Here is an 18,324-nt window from a genome sequence, read left to right as displayed (position 1 = left end):
CGCACAGACGAGTCAGAAAAAGCCGACTTCAGAAAAAACATGAAACCTCATCCACGGGCGGGATGAGGTTTCATGAGGGTTTTAAAATCTTAACACACTCTCCAAATAAAAGTTATGGACATGTCCCAGCTCATGTGACAGTGTCACATGAGGGGACATGTCTGTAATTTTTTTTCTATTCTTTAATATGTTTTTCACATTTGAGCCGATCTCCCTGAGGCGGCACTTTGCCTCAGGGAGATCTATGTGTTCTTTCGCGCACATGCGTGAGAGAGCGCACAGACCTGCTCAGGGAATCCCCCCCGCCCCCGACTGCATAGGGAGCGGACAGCGCTTCCAGGCGCATGTCACGCTGGGCGGGCCTTAACTGGACCGGCCACATAAAATGGTGGTGCGCCCCTGATTGGGGGCGCCGATTGGGAACCCGCCCACTCATGCCCGCTCCCGCACAACCAGGGGGAAATTCTGCCGTTTGTGTGTGTGTGTAAGAAGGGGTAGAGTTTAAGTTATAGAGTTAAAAGTTAGCAGTTCATATTTCATTCTTTTGCCACTGGTTATAGACAATTTGTTTAATGAACAGTTATTTACTTGTTAAGTTTACAAAACTGGTGCTTGTATTCTTTTAACCTAAATTAGACAGATAAGTAGAATTGGGGCAATTTGGTGGTCTGATTAAACTTCTCACATTTGTCAGGGCTCGGGGAGCAGTGGGGCTTGATACTGCAGTGCGCTATCCCCAGTGAGTCGTGACAGCATGAAGTAAACAGATTAGAATGACAGTAGAACTACCTCCAGCAAATGGTGTCTATTAGCAGTTAAATGGCAGTGGAACCAAACAGAACACCAGTTGATTTGTGCTGAGAAACCACGGAGTCCCACGCTTTAAAGCAAGCACCTGGAATTGTACTCTTGAAAGCAACGATTTTCTCAGTTTTTATTTAGCTGAACATTTTGCAGAACAACTTTCCACAGACAGTTTAATAGATAATTAACGTGCTCATCCAGCACATCTTAAATATAGGGGAGGTTAAAGATGAGATGTCATTGTACAACACAAATGGAGCCATATAAATTAACCAGCAATTTTTGGAGATTTGAAACCCACTGTGTATTTCTTAAGCCCCATGAACTTGCTAGCCAATTTGTATATTAATAATAGCATGCATTATTAACACACCACTACCCGTTTTGTTTTGAATTGATATTTCAAGATTTTATATCAATGTAAAAAACAGATACACATTTTCAATTCAAGTTATATAAAACATTTACATATGAATATATTACTTATATAATGTAAACAAATACATTCACAGGATATGATGTATTAGCCCCGTGGCTTGTAGGCAGACTGCAATCAACAGTGCCTCAAAGTCTTGCAGTGAATACAATCTGTATATAGTCTTATATTCAAATAAAGTACCCACATTATTGGTTCACCGATTCTTGTGCATGTTTGGTATGTTTATGTCGAAGAAAAGAAGAATGCAACATGGTGGAAGCATGGGTTTTGAAGATGTGCCTGCAAAATATACAATCCTCAACCCCGTCACACACAATAGAAGAAAAGAGCTGGTGTGAAAGTGAAATGTTATAGGGACATGTTATAAGCTATCAAGACTCACAGTGTGTAAGGGCTCTGCAGCCCAGTAGGAACCCGACAACAACATACCTTCAGTCTGAGATTGCATCTCTCTCCAGCCTGCCGTCGTTGGGCTCTGGTAAGATTGTTCAGATTTGGGAGAGCTTAATTAGTAAAAGCCTAACTGCTGCAGAGTTTAAGCAGGAGCAGAAATTAGGCAGCAGACTGCAGATGGTCTCACTTTAAAAAAAAAATTCTTTCGAGTTATCAACAGTCACAGATTGCAACTCTTCCGAGTACAATCACAGTTCTTGGTTTCCGGGAGTGGGACATGAACCCACAACCCTCTGATTCAAAGGCGAGGGTGCTATGAACTGAGCCACAGCTAACACTCCACAGGCAGGAAACTTAATTACTGCTGAAACTAGATACTGCAGACTGAACTGGGAAAAATAATCTATCCAGGAACAGCTCCTAATATCTAGAAGAAGCCTGCAAAAAAAAAAGCTTTTTTTTATGGGTTTTGCTTTCATTTTTGAAGTCTGCAGCCATTGTCCCACCCAAATTACAGCATAGTGGGTGAAGCTTAGAGTTTAACCAGGAAAAATAAGAAAGATTGAACAGCCCAACCATTGCAGTCAAACTAAGCAACCTATGGGCAGAATTTAGCCCTTGTCGGGCAAGCTTGGCGGGGGAGGGCAGTAAGGCAACCGCCACCCGTGATCGAGGCAGGAAGGCGATTTCACGCTGGCGGGCCAATTAAGGCCCATCCAACGTGAAGCACGAGCAGCAGCGCTCCGTGCTGCCTGTGCGGGCAGCGGGGGAGTGCGAGTGGGGCGAGCAGGAGCTTTGCGCATGTGCGCGAGTGCATGTTTGAGAATCTCCCTGAGGCACAGAGCTGGAAAGTTTTTTTAAAAATAATAATTAAGATTATAAGGGACATGGTATAAGTGAAATCTGGAAATTTTAATTTCATTTTTATTTGCTGTTGGAAACCTCATCCCGCCCGTGGATGAGGTTTCAAAAGAAGTGTAAAGGCCGCATGGCCTTTATGCCTGCCAGCCAACCATAAGCTTAGATGGACATTGAAAAGTTCTATTTAATTGACCCTTTAATGACCTTATAGTCCTTTTAATTGTCAGCGGATGCGCTGCCGACTCCAGTGCGCGCCCGCCAACCGGAATATCGTGCGACTGCGCGTTGATGTTGGGACGCTCGCTCGATGTCAACGCATGCCATTTTATGCTTGAGCAGGTCGGGCACGCGCGTGCCCACTCGCCGAAGTAAACATTTTATGGCCAGTTAAGGCAGTGGCCACTTAAAGATATTAGAATTCAGAGCTAAATTAACTAAAATAGCTGGGGGAAAAAAAAACTTGCTTAGGATGAAAAGTTCCAGATAGCATTAAATATCCTGCAAAAAACTGAAAGATGACCACAAAATTTCCAATACTCAATTGGACAGCAACCTATTTCCTATCAGCTCGGAAGGAGAGCCATATTGGATTTGAAACATTGGGCAGCATCTTACCTATGGCAGACGGGCTGGGCGGGAGCAGGCAGGGGCGGGCACAGAGCTGATCGCCGTCCGCAATTGGCTGTGTGCCACCAGTTTACGTGGGTGAGCCAATTAAGGCCCACCCCTCATAACATGCGGCTCGTAGTGCTCAGCGCTACCTGTGCGGGCGGGAGGAGGAGGGAGTGAAGCAATCTACTTGAGGCATGGAGCTGCCTCAGTGAGATTAAGTTCATAATAAAACTTTTGAATAAATGAACAGAAAAATTATTTAAACATGTCCCCTCATGGGCTGGGACATGTTTGTACATTTACAAAATTTATTTAATTAATTTATTAAACCTTCAGGAAACCTCATCCCGCCCATGGATGAGGGTCCTGAAAAACACAAAGGCCGTTTGGGCTCCTTGCCTGCCGCCAACCTTAAGGTTGGATTGGCAGTGTCGCTAACAACTTTAATTGGTTTTTCAATGGTCATAACAGGCCATTGAGAGTCCCCGCTGAATGAAATATCGAAATGACGTGCAATGACGTTGGGACGCACGCCTGACGTCATTGCGTGTCATTTTACGTGCCGGAGTGTCGGGCCCGCCCCCGCATGGCAATGGCAATATTCTGGCTATTAACACTGTTTCTCTCTCCACAGATGCTGCCAGACCTATTGAGTTTTTCCAGCACTTTCTGCTTCTGATCTCCATCATCTGCAGTATTTTGCACGTATTTCCTATCTCAGTTTATTTTGTTCCGACAATGCATCAAGCTTTGTCTTCCAGACCTCAATATTTCCGTCCCAGATAAACAAGCTATTAAAATTAAAATTGCTCTTGGCAATGAAGGCTTCCACAGACTGAGCATGTCAGGCCTGTTTGATGATCATCTTAAAAATCCAGAAAAATATGGTCAACACTCCAATCAATTACGAGTGAAGCTCAACTTCAGAATACTTCATTTGGAATTCATGTCTTTCAGGCAACAACTGACGGAGACCATTGACCATTTCATTTGTAGACGCAGAGACAAGGGGCATGAACGTGACTTCACGGCAACAGAGCTAGCTGACAGAATAATCAAGCTTGTGATAGCATTTACCCAATGAAAAAATATTCTTGGACCAAGGTAAAGGTTATACCGTGGAAGCACTACTACAAAGTGGATGCAAATCAGAAAGCAACCTTGCTAATGGTTAGACAGGCAATGCATAATTCATCCACCATTGGCACAGCAGCCAATACAGGCAATGCAAGAGGTGCGGCCTCATACATGCAACCAGAAAATGCCCAGATTTGAACACTGTATGCAAGACATGTGGCACCAGGGTACAATGGAAGAGCCAATGCAGAAAGCAAAAGCCAGAACAACTGGTTGGACATCATCAGAAGCCAAAGCCGGAGGCCAGCCAGGTACAGCATTCTAAACGACCAAGAGCAGATAACAACAGTGTAATGACAAGATCTACAGAATGTCTAGCCAAACTACACAGTCAGTTGATGAGGATGACACACAAAGTGAGCAGACATTCAGCATGGTGAACATCAAAGAATGTATTGGCACAGTGGTACCAACCAAAGCCTTTGCCACCATCCAGATTAGATGCCCACAGAGGAAGGGTCAGCATAACCTATATGCAAAATTGGATACTGGTGTAGGTGCAAACACCCTTCTATTTCATACACAGAAATGTATGTTAGCACAGAAGTGGCAAGTGATGATTCAACCAACCTCTGCCAAGCTCACTGAGTACAATGGCTCAGAGATTCCGTCCCTGGGATCCATTACACTTAAGTGTCATTACAACAATTCACCCTAGTCACACCAGATATCTTATATTGTGCACCCCACAGGTCCAGTGATCACAGGCCTACCAGCGAGCAAGGAACTGTCCTTGGTCCCCATCCATGGTATCGTCAAGACAATGACAAAGACCAGGGACCACAAGAAGCACCATTGGAAACCTTATGCTTACCCTGGGAGAAGATCACATAACTCTGCAACGCAGATCATTAGCCAACAGATTATATGACACTGTTTAAACAAATACGTATGCCGATTCCAAACTTGCAAACTTTGCACCGTGAAACCAATGCAGAACGACTATTCGGCAGACAGCCCACCTTTGTCATCACCCATTGATACTCCCAGGAGTACTCCAAAAACAGGGAAGGTGAAAGATGCGGGTATGCGGGTAACAAATTACCCACCTGAACGTTGGACAGAAAGTTCAAGTACAACACCCCACTGATGACACCTGTAATCCAGCAAAAATCATCATCCTCTGCCCAGAACCAAGATTGCATCAAGTACAAATGCCAAATGGGAAGTCAGTGTGGTGAAACAGAGCCAAATCAGAACAACATCACAACCAGAAATAGCAAGCAATCCTATTGTGACTAGAACATTGTCTAAAACACAGCACAAAGAAAGCACCCCTAGCCAGCATTCTGAAAACATAGAGCAGCCTCTAGCAAAGATCACCATAACTGAAGATGGACAGAAAAACAAACCGTCAATATGTTTCAAAGACTTGCAAATTTATTGCTGTGTGTTAAAGCACATTCAGATGAAATGTTATTTTGTTGTCATGTAAATACTTTGATTCTTTAAGCGTAAGCCTTTAGTTAGACAAAAGGGGGAGATGTACATGCACCTTGTGTATGATTGGTAAGTTTACGTTGAAGAAAGCAAGAATGTTACACAGAAAACCATGATACCTGTGTCACAACCCAATTCTTCAACTGATGCTATCTTCTTTAACCCATTTCTCCACATAATTTTATATTCTTTCTTTTTAACTATTTATGCAATTCCCTTTTAAACGCAGTAGTTGGAGAAGATTTCCCTCCTTTTCATTGCCTGAATGGATTGTGTCAAGGAAAATAAATAAAGCAGCAAAGGTAGCACACCTGGTCCAGAGCTTACCTGACTTTTCATCAGTTTAAATGAGAGAGGGAAGATTTGTGATTCTAAAAATTGATACTGTATCTATCTACAATATATAAGTAGATGAGGGAAGATCAGGTGGCTCTCTCAGGTACGTGATCTTTCAGGTCCTGACTTCTTCTGCGCACTTTTACCCAGGCGATTGGTTATGCCTAAGCACAGAGAAGGAAAATCTGTTGCATAGTCTCTGGGTGGGATCTTCTGCCCGGCTTTTGTCTCTAAAGCCAAGTGCGCTGAAGCATTACATGTTAAAAAATGTGCCTATAAAACAATTATAATGTCATCCCCTTCAATTTTCTGGTGACAAAATTTGTCTATGCCCTCTTGTTATTTATTTACCATCCAATGGAAGTCAATAAAAGTCCTAGTGTAGAGAGCAGTGAAAACTGGACTGTGTATCAGTGACATATAAGAATGCAAAATTCCATCAGCGATGCCTCCACCAAATCTTTCGGATTCATGGGAGAACCGTCGAACAACCCCTAGGGTCCTTCTTGAAGCCAGCTCCACAAGCACAAAGGCAAAACTCCTGCAAAACCAATTTTGATGGGCTGGACACTGGGCAGAATCTTGCCCTTGGATGGTGGGCGGGCCCCACCGGCTTGGCGGCGGGTGGGCAGCCGACCTCCGCCACTGAAATGGGCCCACCGCCATTTTGAGTGGGTGGGCCAATTAAGGCCTGCCCAGCGGCATCCCCGACAGCACTTCCTGTTCCGGGCGGGGGGAGGGATTCCCCAACTGTCAAAGTGCACTCTTTCGTGCATGCGCACAAAAGAGCGCACTTCTCCCTGAGGCAAAGTCCTGTCTCAGGGAGATCAGTGACAGTCCAAAAGACTTTAAAAGTACACAAACTAAGAAATTGTTAGCATGTCCCCCTCATGTGACAATGTCATGCGAGATGGGACATGTTAATAAAGACCACATAAACTTCATTAATATTTTAAAATAAGGACATGAAACTTCATCCTGCCAGTGGATGAAGTTTCATCAATAATCTGGAGCCCGCTGGGGCTCCTGGCCTGCCCGCCAGCCTTAAGGTTGGACGGGCCGGTCTTTAATTGCTTTAAATAGCCTGTCATGGCCTCAATTGGCCATTGACAGGTCGGCGGGTGGACAGCTGATTTTGCTATCCGCCCGCCTTCCTACAAATTTAAAGGGACCGGGATGACGTCGGGGATTCCTCCCAACATCATCCCGCATCATTTTCCCCTCGGCAACCGGGCCCCGCCCCCAAATCGCCGAGGGGAAAATCCTGGCCACTGTGTCCGGTTGGTGAAAAAGCATCTCTTGGGCCACATCATGTTTTCCCAGCTCTCAGATGGCCAGCGTTCCAGGGAAGGGTAAAGAAAATGCTTCAAAGACACTCTGGAGCTCTCCATGAAGCAAGGCAGCGTTGTCATTAATAACTGGGAGGAGCTTGCTATTAATCCTCAAAATGGTAACAAATTGTCAATCAAGTTGCATCATGCTTTAAGTCATAACTTCTTATTATAGAGGCACAGTGGCGGCAGAGAGGAAATAAATGGAAGCAAATCCTGTACTTAGGATCCCACTACCTTCTACGACATTCTGTCCAATGTTCTCAAAAATCTTTGGGTCAAAAATTGGCCTGATCAGGCACATAGGGTTGGATTTTAATCCTAGAGGTGGGTAGCAGGAGTTGGGAATTTTCCTGGCTTGGCCAGCCCTCCTCAGGAGAAAGTGTCTGAAAAGGAAGGACTTGCATTCTGGTGGGACATGCTGGAATCGGATCCAGTGTCCCCGGAAACAGTTCGGAGACAGCCACAGGAGCTGCTGGGTGTGGAAGTGGGCTGTTTAAAAGGCTCACTTGGTGCTCTGGAAATCTGAAACGATGATCCAATGGAAACAATTTTCCTTAATTTAAAACTTCATTTAGACACCTCCCCCTTAATTTTTTCTGTTACAGTAAGATTAGATCCAGTTATTGAGCCTTTCTTGAAATGGTCTCATTCCTCTTAACATTTTATTCAATCTTCAGGTTACCCAATATCCTTCCTATAATTGAATGGCCAGAATTATAAACAATGCTGCAGCTGTGGCCTAAACAATTTCTTGTACAAATTCAATGTCACTTCCTTGCTATTGTGTACAGTGCACCCATTTGCCTTTCTATGACTTTTTTTGCCTGCAAAGAATCTTGCAGTAGAGGAGTGCATTTGGTCCATCACTTGGAATGATGTTGAGGTCTGCTGTTAAGCTGGTCAGGCTTCAGACTGACTGGATTGTGGATGCAGAGGGCTTCAACTGCTTGCCTGTAACTTAATTGTTGGTCACCTGAAAATTTTCCCAGTAAAACATATGTGTATGCACATAAAATCCATACAGTCTTGTCCGTGCGTATTTATAAAATATATTTGTGAATGTTAAGTGACTATACATATACCAATTCTTACTCTGATACTCATACCTTGCAAATGTAATTAAGTCTATTGTAAAAAAGACATTTGGCAAATTACATTTCTGCAGGAAAAGCAATGGGTTTTAATAATAAGCATTGACGCTCTAATTGATTAACATATTAACCATATTAGATAAAGCTAAAGGCTTATTACTAAAGTTTGATTTTAATTGCAGTAAAATATAATTGATTAAAATGTAGATCTGAGTTCTTGAAAGTGCATCCAGTACATTAAAGCTGCAGTAGACTATTATTGCATTACAGGAGTCAAAACCAAAAGTTGTTTATCATGATTAGGAAGTGCACCACCATGACGAAATTTCCCTTCGCAACAGGTTTATTCCTGCCAAAGAGATTTGAATATTGCTTGTATCAATACATTTTGTTCATTCCATACATGTAGGACATCAGGCATAGCAATGAAACAGTTTATGCCTCTTATATTTAAATTGATATTTGCTGATTATTTTTTGTTTGCTAAAGGAGAAGCTTTTATCATTATTATGAGTTAGTTACTAGCTTCTCGCCACATCTGATACTGTCTCATTTGCTGCCCGTTCCAAGGTCTTGAGTTTTGCATCTTTTACAGTTAGTTCTGACAAGTGTAGAGGGAACAAAATAACAGTAATAATAAGTAATGATTCGGTTGGTCTGCACTGCAAAGACTAATTAATGCATTACTTTGCCCATTGCATTTTAACAAGGTATGCTGTTAGAAGCCTGACTTTCTTCGCCCTCCCTGTGCAGGCTAATCATCAAACAAGCCTGCTCAGCAACAATAAACTGCAAGCTAACAGAACAATCCAAGGAGGCTGCTTGTGATTGAAAGGAGACAGTGCAGATGGTGCCTCAGACTCTTGAGGAAGTACCTGCATGCATCATTGCCATTTTCTCCCTCATTACTTACATTTCTAATGGTTTTTGCTCCTTGAAATTCTAATCTTATAAATAAAAGACAGATGTGTGTCAGTATGGTTATAAATGAGAAATGTAGGTAAAGGAAAATGCTTCTGTTTGATGGTCCTTTAAAAGTAGGTTACCATGATAAAAGAAATTCCATTTGAGAGAATTTTTTTTAATTGCCCTTGTCTAATTTAGGTGGCATATTATGCAGAATTTAAGTCCATTGATTCTTACAGGCAAGGCATTAGGTGAAAATGGCATTTTAATTCACATTATACATGAATCCTACGTTAATAAAGGTTCCACTAAACAGAACCCCAGCCTGAAGCATCCCCTGCAAGGTCACAATGTAATGTGCAATCTAATTAGCACCACTTCCCTCTTTCACAGAATTGTATGGAAAATTCCATCAAAAGCTTTCATATTCAGTAACTTAGAAATGTTATAAATCTCAAAAATAATGACACATTTCAATCCTTAGGCAAATTTTACAGAACAGGTCTAAATAAATAAAGTAGAAAATTATTGTTTGCTTATTAATGCTTGAATTGCCACAATGATTGAAAGTTGACTTGCAGTCGCATTTATTCACTGAAAAAATATTGTGTAATAAATGCCATGACTCCTCAGTAATTAGAATAACAAAATCTTAGCTCTCATGCATACATCTGAAAGATTTACCAATATCTTTCTGGTTCCAACATTGTGTATTTTTGATCCAACATTTTCTAAGACTCATTTTTTTTACAACAAAGACTAGGCAACTTCTTTCAGTGTGCTTATATTTAGAATATGACACTGTCGATATTTGTTTTACATCTGTATATTTCAATAGTTGAGTTAATTGGTATTTATTATTGCAAGAAATACATTCGCAATGGTTACCAACTGAAATGCCACATTGTCCTCACCATGAATTATTATCGTGTATATCTTGCTGTGTTGATCACAAAATCACAGAATCACAGTGCAGAAGAGGCCATTCGGCCCATCGAGTCTGCGCCGACATGTGAGAAACACCTGACCTACCCACCTAATCCCATTTACCAGCACTTGGCCCAAAGCCTTGAATGTTATGATGTGCCAAGTGCTCATCCAGGTACTTTTTAAAGGATGTGAGGCAACCCACCTCCACCATCCTCCCAGGCAGTGCATTCCAGACCGTCACCACCCCTCTGGATAAAAAACTTTTTCCTCACATCCCCCCTAAACCTCCTGCCCCTCAACTTGAACTTATACCCCCTTGTGACTGACCCTTCAACTAAGGAGAACAGCTGCTCCCTATCCACCCTGTCCATGCCCCTCATAATCTTGTACACCTCGATCAGGTCGCCCCTCAGTCTTCTCTGCTCCAACGAAAACAACCCAAGTCTATCCAACCTCTCTTCATAATTTAAATGTTTCATCCCAGGCAACATCCTGGTGAATCTCCTCTGCACCCTCTCCAGTGCAATCACATCCTTCCTATAATGTGGCGACCAGAACTGCACACAGTACTCCAGCTGTGGCCTCACCAAGGTTCTATACAACTCCAACATGACCTCCCTACTTTTGTAATCTATGCCTCGATTGATAAAGGCAAGTGTCCCATATGCCTTTTTCACCACCCCACTAACGTGCCCCTCTGCCTTCAGAGATCTATGGACACACACGCCAACGTCCCTTTATTCCTCAGAACATCCCAGTGTCATGCCGTTCATTGAATACTTCCTTGTCAAATTACTCCTTCCGAAGTGTATCACCTCACACTTTTCAGGGTTAAATTCCATCTGCCACTTATCTGCCCATTTGACCATCCCGTCTATATCTTCCTGTAGCCCAAGACACTCAACCTCACTGTTAACCACCCGGCCAATTTTTGTATCATCCGCAAACTTACTAATCCCATCCCCCACATAGTCATCTATGTCATTTATATAAATGACAAATAATAGGGGACCCAGCACAGATCCCTGTGGTACACCACTGGACACTGGCTTCCAGTCACTAAAGCATCCTTCTGTCATCACCCTCTGCCTCCTACAGCTAAGCCAATTTTGAATCCACCTTATCAAATTACCCTGTATCCCATGTGCATTTGCCTTCTTTATAAGTCTCCCATGTGGGACCTTGTCAAAGGCTTTGCTGAAATCCATCTAAACTACATCAACTGCACTACCTTCATCTACACACCTGGTCACCTCCTCAAAAAATTCAATCAAGTTTGTTAGGCATGACCTCCCTCTGACAAAGCCATGCTGATTATCCTTGCTCAAACCTTGCCTCTCCAAGTGGAGATAGATACTCTCCTTCAGAAACTTCTCCAATAGTTTCCCTACCATTGACGTGAGACTCACTGGCCTTTAGTTCCCTGGCTTATCTCTACAACCCTTCTTAAATAGCAGAACCATATTAGCTGTTCTCCAGTCCTCTGGCACCTCCCCCGTGGCCAGAGAGGAATTAAAAATTTGGGTCAGAGCCCCTGCGATCTCCTCCCTTGCCTCCCTCAGCAGTCTGGGACACAAATCATCCAGAACTGGAGATTTGTCCACTTTTAAGCTTGCCAACACCTCCAATACCTTGTCACTTCCTATATCAATTTGCTTAAGAACCTCGCAGTCTCTCTCCCATAGTTCAATACCTTCATCCTCATGCTCTTGAGTGAAGACGGACGTGAAGTATTCATTCAACACTCTAGTGATGTCCTCTGGCTCCACCCATAGATTGCCCCCTTGGTCCCTTATGGGCCCTACTCTTTCCCTGGTTATCCTCTTCCCATTGATATACTTATAGAATATTTTGGGATTTTCCCTACTTTTACCAGCCAGAGCGTTCTCATATCCCCTCTTTGCTCTCCTAATTGCTTTCTTAAGCTCCACCCCGCTGTCTGTACTCCACTAATGCCTCTGCTGATTTGCTTCCTTTGTACCTGCTAAAAGCCTCTCTTTTCCTTCTCATCGTAACCTGAATATCTCTGGTCATCCATGGTCCTCTGGGCTTGTTATTCCTTTTTATCACCTTAGAGGGAACATGTTGAGCCTGTACCCTCCCCATTTCGTTTTTTGAACACCCCTCACTGTTCCTCTGTAGATTTTCCCACAAGTAACTGTTCCCAGTCTACCTTGGCAAGATCCTGCTTTAATTTATGAAAATCCACTCTCCCCCAGTCCAAAACATTTTTTTGCAACTTGTCTATTTCTTTGCCCATAACAAACTTAAACTGTACCATGCTGTGGTCGCTATTGCTAAAATTCTCTCCCACCACCACCTCAGCGACCTGTCCAGCTTCATTCCCCAGCAATGCAACGTCCCTTGTTGGACCCTCTACTTATTGATCTAAAAAGTTCTCCTGTACACATTTCAAGAAATCCACTCCATCCAAGCCTTTAACACTATGTCTAGCCCAATTAATGTTGGGAAAGTTGAAATCACCTAATATAATTACCCTATTGTTATTGTTTTTACACACCTCCACAAATTGTGCACATATTTGCTCCTCAATTTCCTGCTGACTATCTGGGGGTCTATAATAAACACCTAATAATATGGTTGCCCCTTTTTTATTCCTAAGCTCTACCCAGAAAGCTTCATTTGATGCCCCCTCTAAGATATCGTCTCTCCTTACTGCAGTAACTGACTCCTTAACTAATAATGCAACGCCTCCTCCTCTTTTACCCCCTCCCCTGTCTTGCCTGAAGATTCTATATCCCGGAATGTTGAGCTGCCAATCCTGGCCCTCCCTCAACCACATCTCAGTGATGGCTACTATATCACAATTCCACGTGTCAATCCTCACCCTTAACACATCCGTTTTACCTGTAATACTCCTGGCATTAAAGTAGAGGCCATCCAGCCTTGCCTTACTCCCTTGAAGATTATTGCAGCTGTACTCCCTCTGACTTGATTGTTTTACTGTATCATGATGTGTCCCTATTCTGCTAACATTCTGTGTCCCCTCCCCCTGATGAATTAGCAAACCCGCCTGCAAGGATGTTAGTCCCGCTCTGGTTCAGATGTAGACCGTCCCGTGTACAGGTCCCACCTTCCCCAGAAATGGTCTCAGTGATCCAGGAATCTAAAACCCTCCCACCTGCACCAACTCTTAAGCCACATACTCATCTGCCCTATTCTCCTATTTCTGTGCTCACTAGCACGTGGCACTGAGAGTAATCCAGAGATTACAACCCGAGAGGTCTTACTTTTTAGTCTACTGCCTAACTCCCTGAATTCTTGATGCAAGACCTCATCCCTCTTTCTACCTATGTCATTGGTACCAACATGTACCATGACCTCTGCCTTATCACCCTCCCCCTTCAGGATGCCCTGCAGCCGTTCAGTGACATCCCAGACCCTGGCACCAGGGAGGCAACATACCATCCTGGAGTCAAGTTGATGGCCACAGTAGCGCCTATCTGTTCCCCTGGCTATAGAGTCCCCTATTACTATTGCTCTTCCTCCCTTCCTCCCCTCCTGTACAGACAGGCTGCTTGTGGTGCCAGAAGCTTGGCTCTGTCTGCACTCCCTGGAGGAACCAGCGCTCTGATCAGCCTCCAAAATGGAATACCGATTTGCGAGCAGGACCCCAGGGGACTCCTGAACTACCTGCCTGTTTCTCTTGGACTGCCTGGTGGTCACCCATTCCCTTCCTTCCTCAAGTCCCTTCATCTGAGGTGTGACCACCTCTCTAAATGTGCTATCCATGGTGCTCTCAGACTCGCGGATATTCCACAGTGTCCCCAGCCGCCGTTCCAGCTCTGAAACCCGAGCTTCCAGGAGCTGCAGCTGGACACACTTCCTGCACACATGCTGCTCCCGGGCACTGGAAATGTCCCTGGCTTCCCACATGGAGCACGAGGAGCACTGCACGGCTTTGAGTGCTCCTGCCATGACATATCCCTTTAAATTAAACATTTTAAGTCAATTACTCGAGGGCCCTTCTTTCCTGATCCTCGTTACTGTAGAATATACAAACTGTAGGCACAAAAAGTCCTTAAACTATAAGCAATTAAAGTAGTAAATGCCTTACCCACTACTTACCAGTGATTCCTTTGCCTTGTAGCCTCTCCTGCTGCAGCAGGGCAAGATCCACGCTCTGAAGATTTAACAAGTTGGATAGCAAGGAAAAAATGCAAAGAGCACCCCGTCCCCTATGCACCGAATTCCCGCTTTGCACCAAATTCTGAATACCCACTCTGGCTGTGTCCCACTCAGGGTGTTCTCTCTCCCCTGCTCGTACATGTTCAACCTAAACTTCAGTCTTGACCCTCTCAGCTCTTCAGCCATCATGCAGCTCTGGTGAAGGGTCCTTAGCATCTGCTGAACAGAGCGAAGAAGCAATGAATTTTCTGTCAAGAAAATCGGAGCCCCAGCATCTCATAGGGCTTTGCTGAAGAAAAGAAGTGGAAATTGAGAAAGTACGGCCACTGAAAAAGGCAGGGTCAGGTCTACTGTTGGTGACAATAGAAGAAGAAGCCACAGGAAAAATAGGCCAGGTTGGAGAAGGGCTGGATGGTGGACAACCTTAATCTAGATTAGGTAACCTTTTCAAGAGCAACAGTGCTGACATCTGATAGTGTCCCTGACTTTTGAATACGAGCAGGTGTAAATTGCAGACCCAGAAGAAATTCTCTGTGCTTTCTATCCTCGGGATTCAGTATTTCCTTTGGATCCTCTTTGAAAAGAGATCTTACATTGTCATCAGGGTGTTGACTTTTTAAACTGAGGGTTGAATCATCCCAGATTTGCACTAAGTGCAGTAGCAGGTGGGAAAAAGAATGTTTTACCTGCTGGCCACAATGACGGCTTTTCATGCCGTATTGCCCCAATCCTGCCTCTTTAACCATGCATTCCCGGGAAACATTCATTTTGATGTCAGGCGGGCCTGCCACATCGTTACCTCACAGCTTCCTCACGCCTGGCGCCATATTTAAAGTGCAGCCGCTCACGCACCTCTCAGTGCTTCCAGCCCAGATTGCTGCATGGAAGACATGCTGCATTGGAAGGCAAGAAAACTGCAGCCCACCCCCCCCCCCCCCCCCCCCCCCCCCCCCCGCCCCGGTTTAGTGATGCGTCTCTGGAACGCCTTTTGGAAGCCGTGGAGCCCAGCCATGATATCCTCTACCACTGCAAGAGGGGCAGCAACATCACTAACCTAGCTTGGGGGGGCGGTGGCAGCGGTGATCAGTGCCAATGCCCTGCAAAAGAGGACAGGCCATCTAGTGCCAAAAGTCTATGAATGATCTCCTCGTTCTGCCAAGGTAAGTTACTCCTCTCATTACTCTCAACTCACACACTCACAAACCATCACACATCCAAAGGGATCTCACTCACTGCCAGTTTAAGGGACATCACCATTCACTCTCTCACACACACCTTCAATGTCCTCATTCTGTCCATGGAACCGCCCACATATGCCAGGCACCCTTATCATCTGGCCTGGCAGGCATCCTGCTTACAGTTTAGCTGTATTCATGCAGGACAAGCTGGCACACTAGAAGGAGAGATCTCAAACAGCAGAGGAATGCCTGACATCAAGGTTCTAACAGACTTTGAAAATAGAGTCATCCAGCTGACCAGCGACAAGCTGGACCAGTCCTGTGCTGACAGTGAGGTCAGAGGTACTCAACCAAGTGAGGATCCAGCAGTGCAATATCCATCAGACAACCGTACAGCGAGTGATGTGTCCTGTTTCACTGCCATGCATTGATTAGCTCTCCTTGCTTTCGCAGGCACATCTGGGAAAAAGTGAGGGGTTCCATGACCCAGGGCCTCCAATCAAACCCCACGACACCTCGGAAGAGGAATCTGCTGAAACCCCAATTGAAGACTGTCACAGCACTCCGCTACACCCTTCACCAGCACAGAGACACACACCTCGGTGGGACCTAGTTCTAGAGTAGCCTTGGGGTCACAATCTGGTGAGAATATCACACTGCCTGATCCAGAGCAGGCGGCGGCAGGGACTTCCCAGGTTTCTGGCACTCAAAGGACTGCTGGAGGCCAGATATCTGCTGAGTCCGAGTCAGATGATGAGCATCTAGTCTTGGTCATACCTCAGTTGCTGGAGCTGCAAAGGTAAGCTCAGGAACATCAGGAAGGGATTTCCGCTGCATTCCTCAGATTGAAAGCACGATGGAGGAGTCTCTCCGTCTTCAGTCTGAGGTGAACATGCCGGCATGCCAATGCCCCAAGATCAACACTGGTAGGATGGCAGCCGCCTTGGTAACCTTGGTCCAGGACATCAGTCCTGCACTGTTCCGTGGGCTCAACTCCATTGCTGACACCAAAGTTGGCCTCCAACAGTGCAGTAAGCGAGGGGGATGCGGTGCAGCTTGATCTTACTCTAGCTACCCCTTCTCCTCAAGGATTCAGCCAGGGGCCCTCGGGCTCTGATAGGGAAGAGGATCAGCAAGTTCACACCCCGGGACCATCCGCCCAGGTAACTTTGGGAGTGTCTGGCCCATTGAAATTAGCTCATCCTGTGACTGCAACAACTCAAGCTCCACAGGCCAAGGAGGGTGCCACTGCCACACAGCAGGACCCTAAATACAGGCCGGGGAACTCCAGGTCTCGGCCCTCCAGAGGACGCCCACCAAGGTCATCACAAACAGGGAACAGCAGTCAGCAGGCTGCCTCCACCTCCGCTGCAGATGTCGGGGGAACACCAAGATAGAGCAGCAGGGTTAGGAAGGTTAAGAAGATGTAACTCTTTTGAGTCAAAACAATTAAACTAAATAAACAAAACCAGGGACAAAGTAAAAGCAGCCCCTTAAAGGGAAGCTGCAAAAACAAAAGACAAAATGCAAAGGAAACTTACCGATATAAAAACAAAATGTGATTAACAGGGTCTAAAAGGCACCCCAGTCCCCACGGTGCCCACCGGACATGGAAGACCTCGACGCTGCTGGCAGACACCGCGTGCTCCCTCTCCAGGGACATCCGGCCACGAACGTAGCTGTGGGAGAGGGGCAGACAGTCGGGTCGGATGACCCCCTCGATCGCCCGCTGCCTGGACCTGTTAATGGCCGACTTGGCCAGGCCCAGGAGCAGGTTCACGAGGAGGTCCTCTTCCCTCTCAGCCCCCCCTCCACACCCGTAGATCAGGAGCGTGGGGCTGAAATGCAAACAAAACAACAGTAAAAGGTTTTTCAAGAAACTAAAGAGGGGGTGTAACCTACAACAATTAACATACATGAGGTCCACGGACTGCACAAGGCCACAAAAGACGTAGGTACCTTGGGAGTCCGTGAACTGACACATCCTGCAGTTGTATGGGACTGCTGCATGCAACACCCTCCACCCCAGGTCCCCGATGGAAAATGGGAGGACACCTCTGTAGAGGGCCCCCCACTGGAGACCTCCACTGTGGCAACAAGGCACGCCAGGGCATGTCCAGGCAGTGGGCGAGGGCAAGGAAGTGAAGGGTGTGCAGCAGCAGCCCACGGAGAGCATTTCCATGAGGCAACTCAGGTTATGGGGCACTGTCTCCCGAGGGAAGGTTCGGGGCTTGGGGACAATATGGAATTCCGTCCAAACAGGGGTACGCTCGGATGGAAGACCACCGCACACCTGCGCCACCTTGAGACCCAGAAAGACGCCGGGGGCGAGCACGGCCGTCCTAAGGTCTTGAATGGCAATGGCCACAAGCCAGACATCCACGGATGGGCGATACACCAACTCCTTTGGTAGCATCCAGCCCACTCCTCTGCCACCCAGAACGTCCTCAATCCTGGTCACCCTGGCAGCCACAGCCTTCCTCTCCGCCAGCCACTGAAAAGAATGAGAACCGTTAGTCCTGACGGCAGAGAACTGCATCGTGAGGCAACCATGTTCCAGCCTTTGATCAGGCCCTGGTAAAAGACGGGCAACGCCTGCAAGGAGCCACGAAGGCCCCTCAGGTCTATAAACAGGGGCTGCACGTCATAATTCAGGCTGTGCACCTGGCGGAAGAAATACATTGCCAATGTACACCATCTCAGAGGGGGCTCAA

Source organism: Cetorhinus maximus, chromosome 18 (assembly GCF_964194155.1).
Source record: "Cetorhinus maximus chromosome 18, sCetMax3.hap1.1, whole genome shotgun sequence".
NCBI lineage: Eukaryota > Metazoa > Chordata > Chondrichthyes > Lamniformes > Cetorhinidae > Cetorhinus > Cetorhinus maximus.
The sequence above is the reverse complement of the archived record's forward strand: the minus strand, read 5'-3'. Positions refer to the sequence as shown.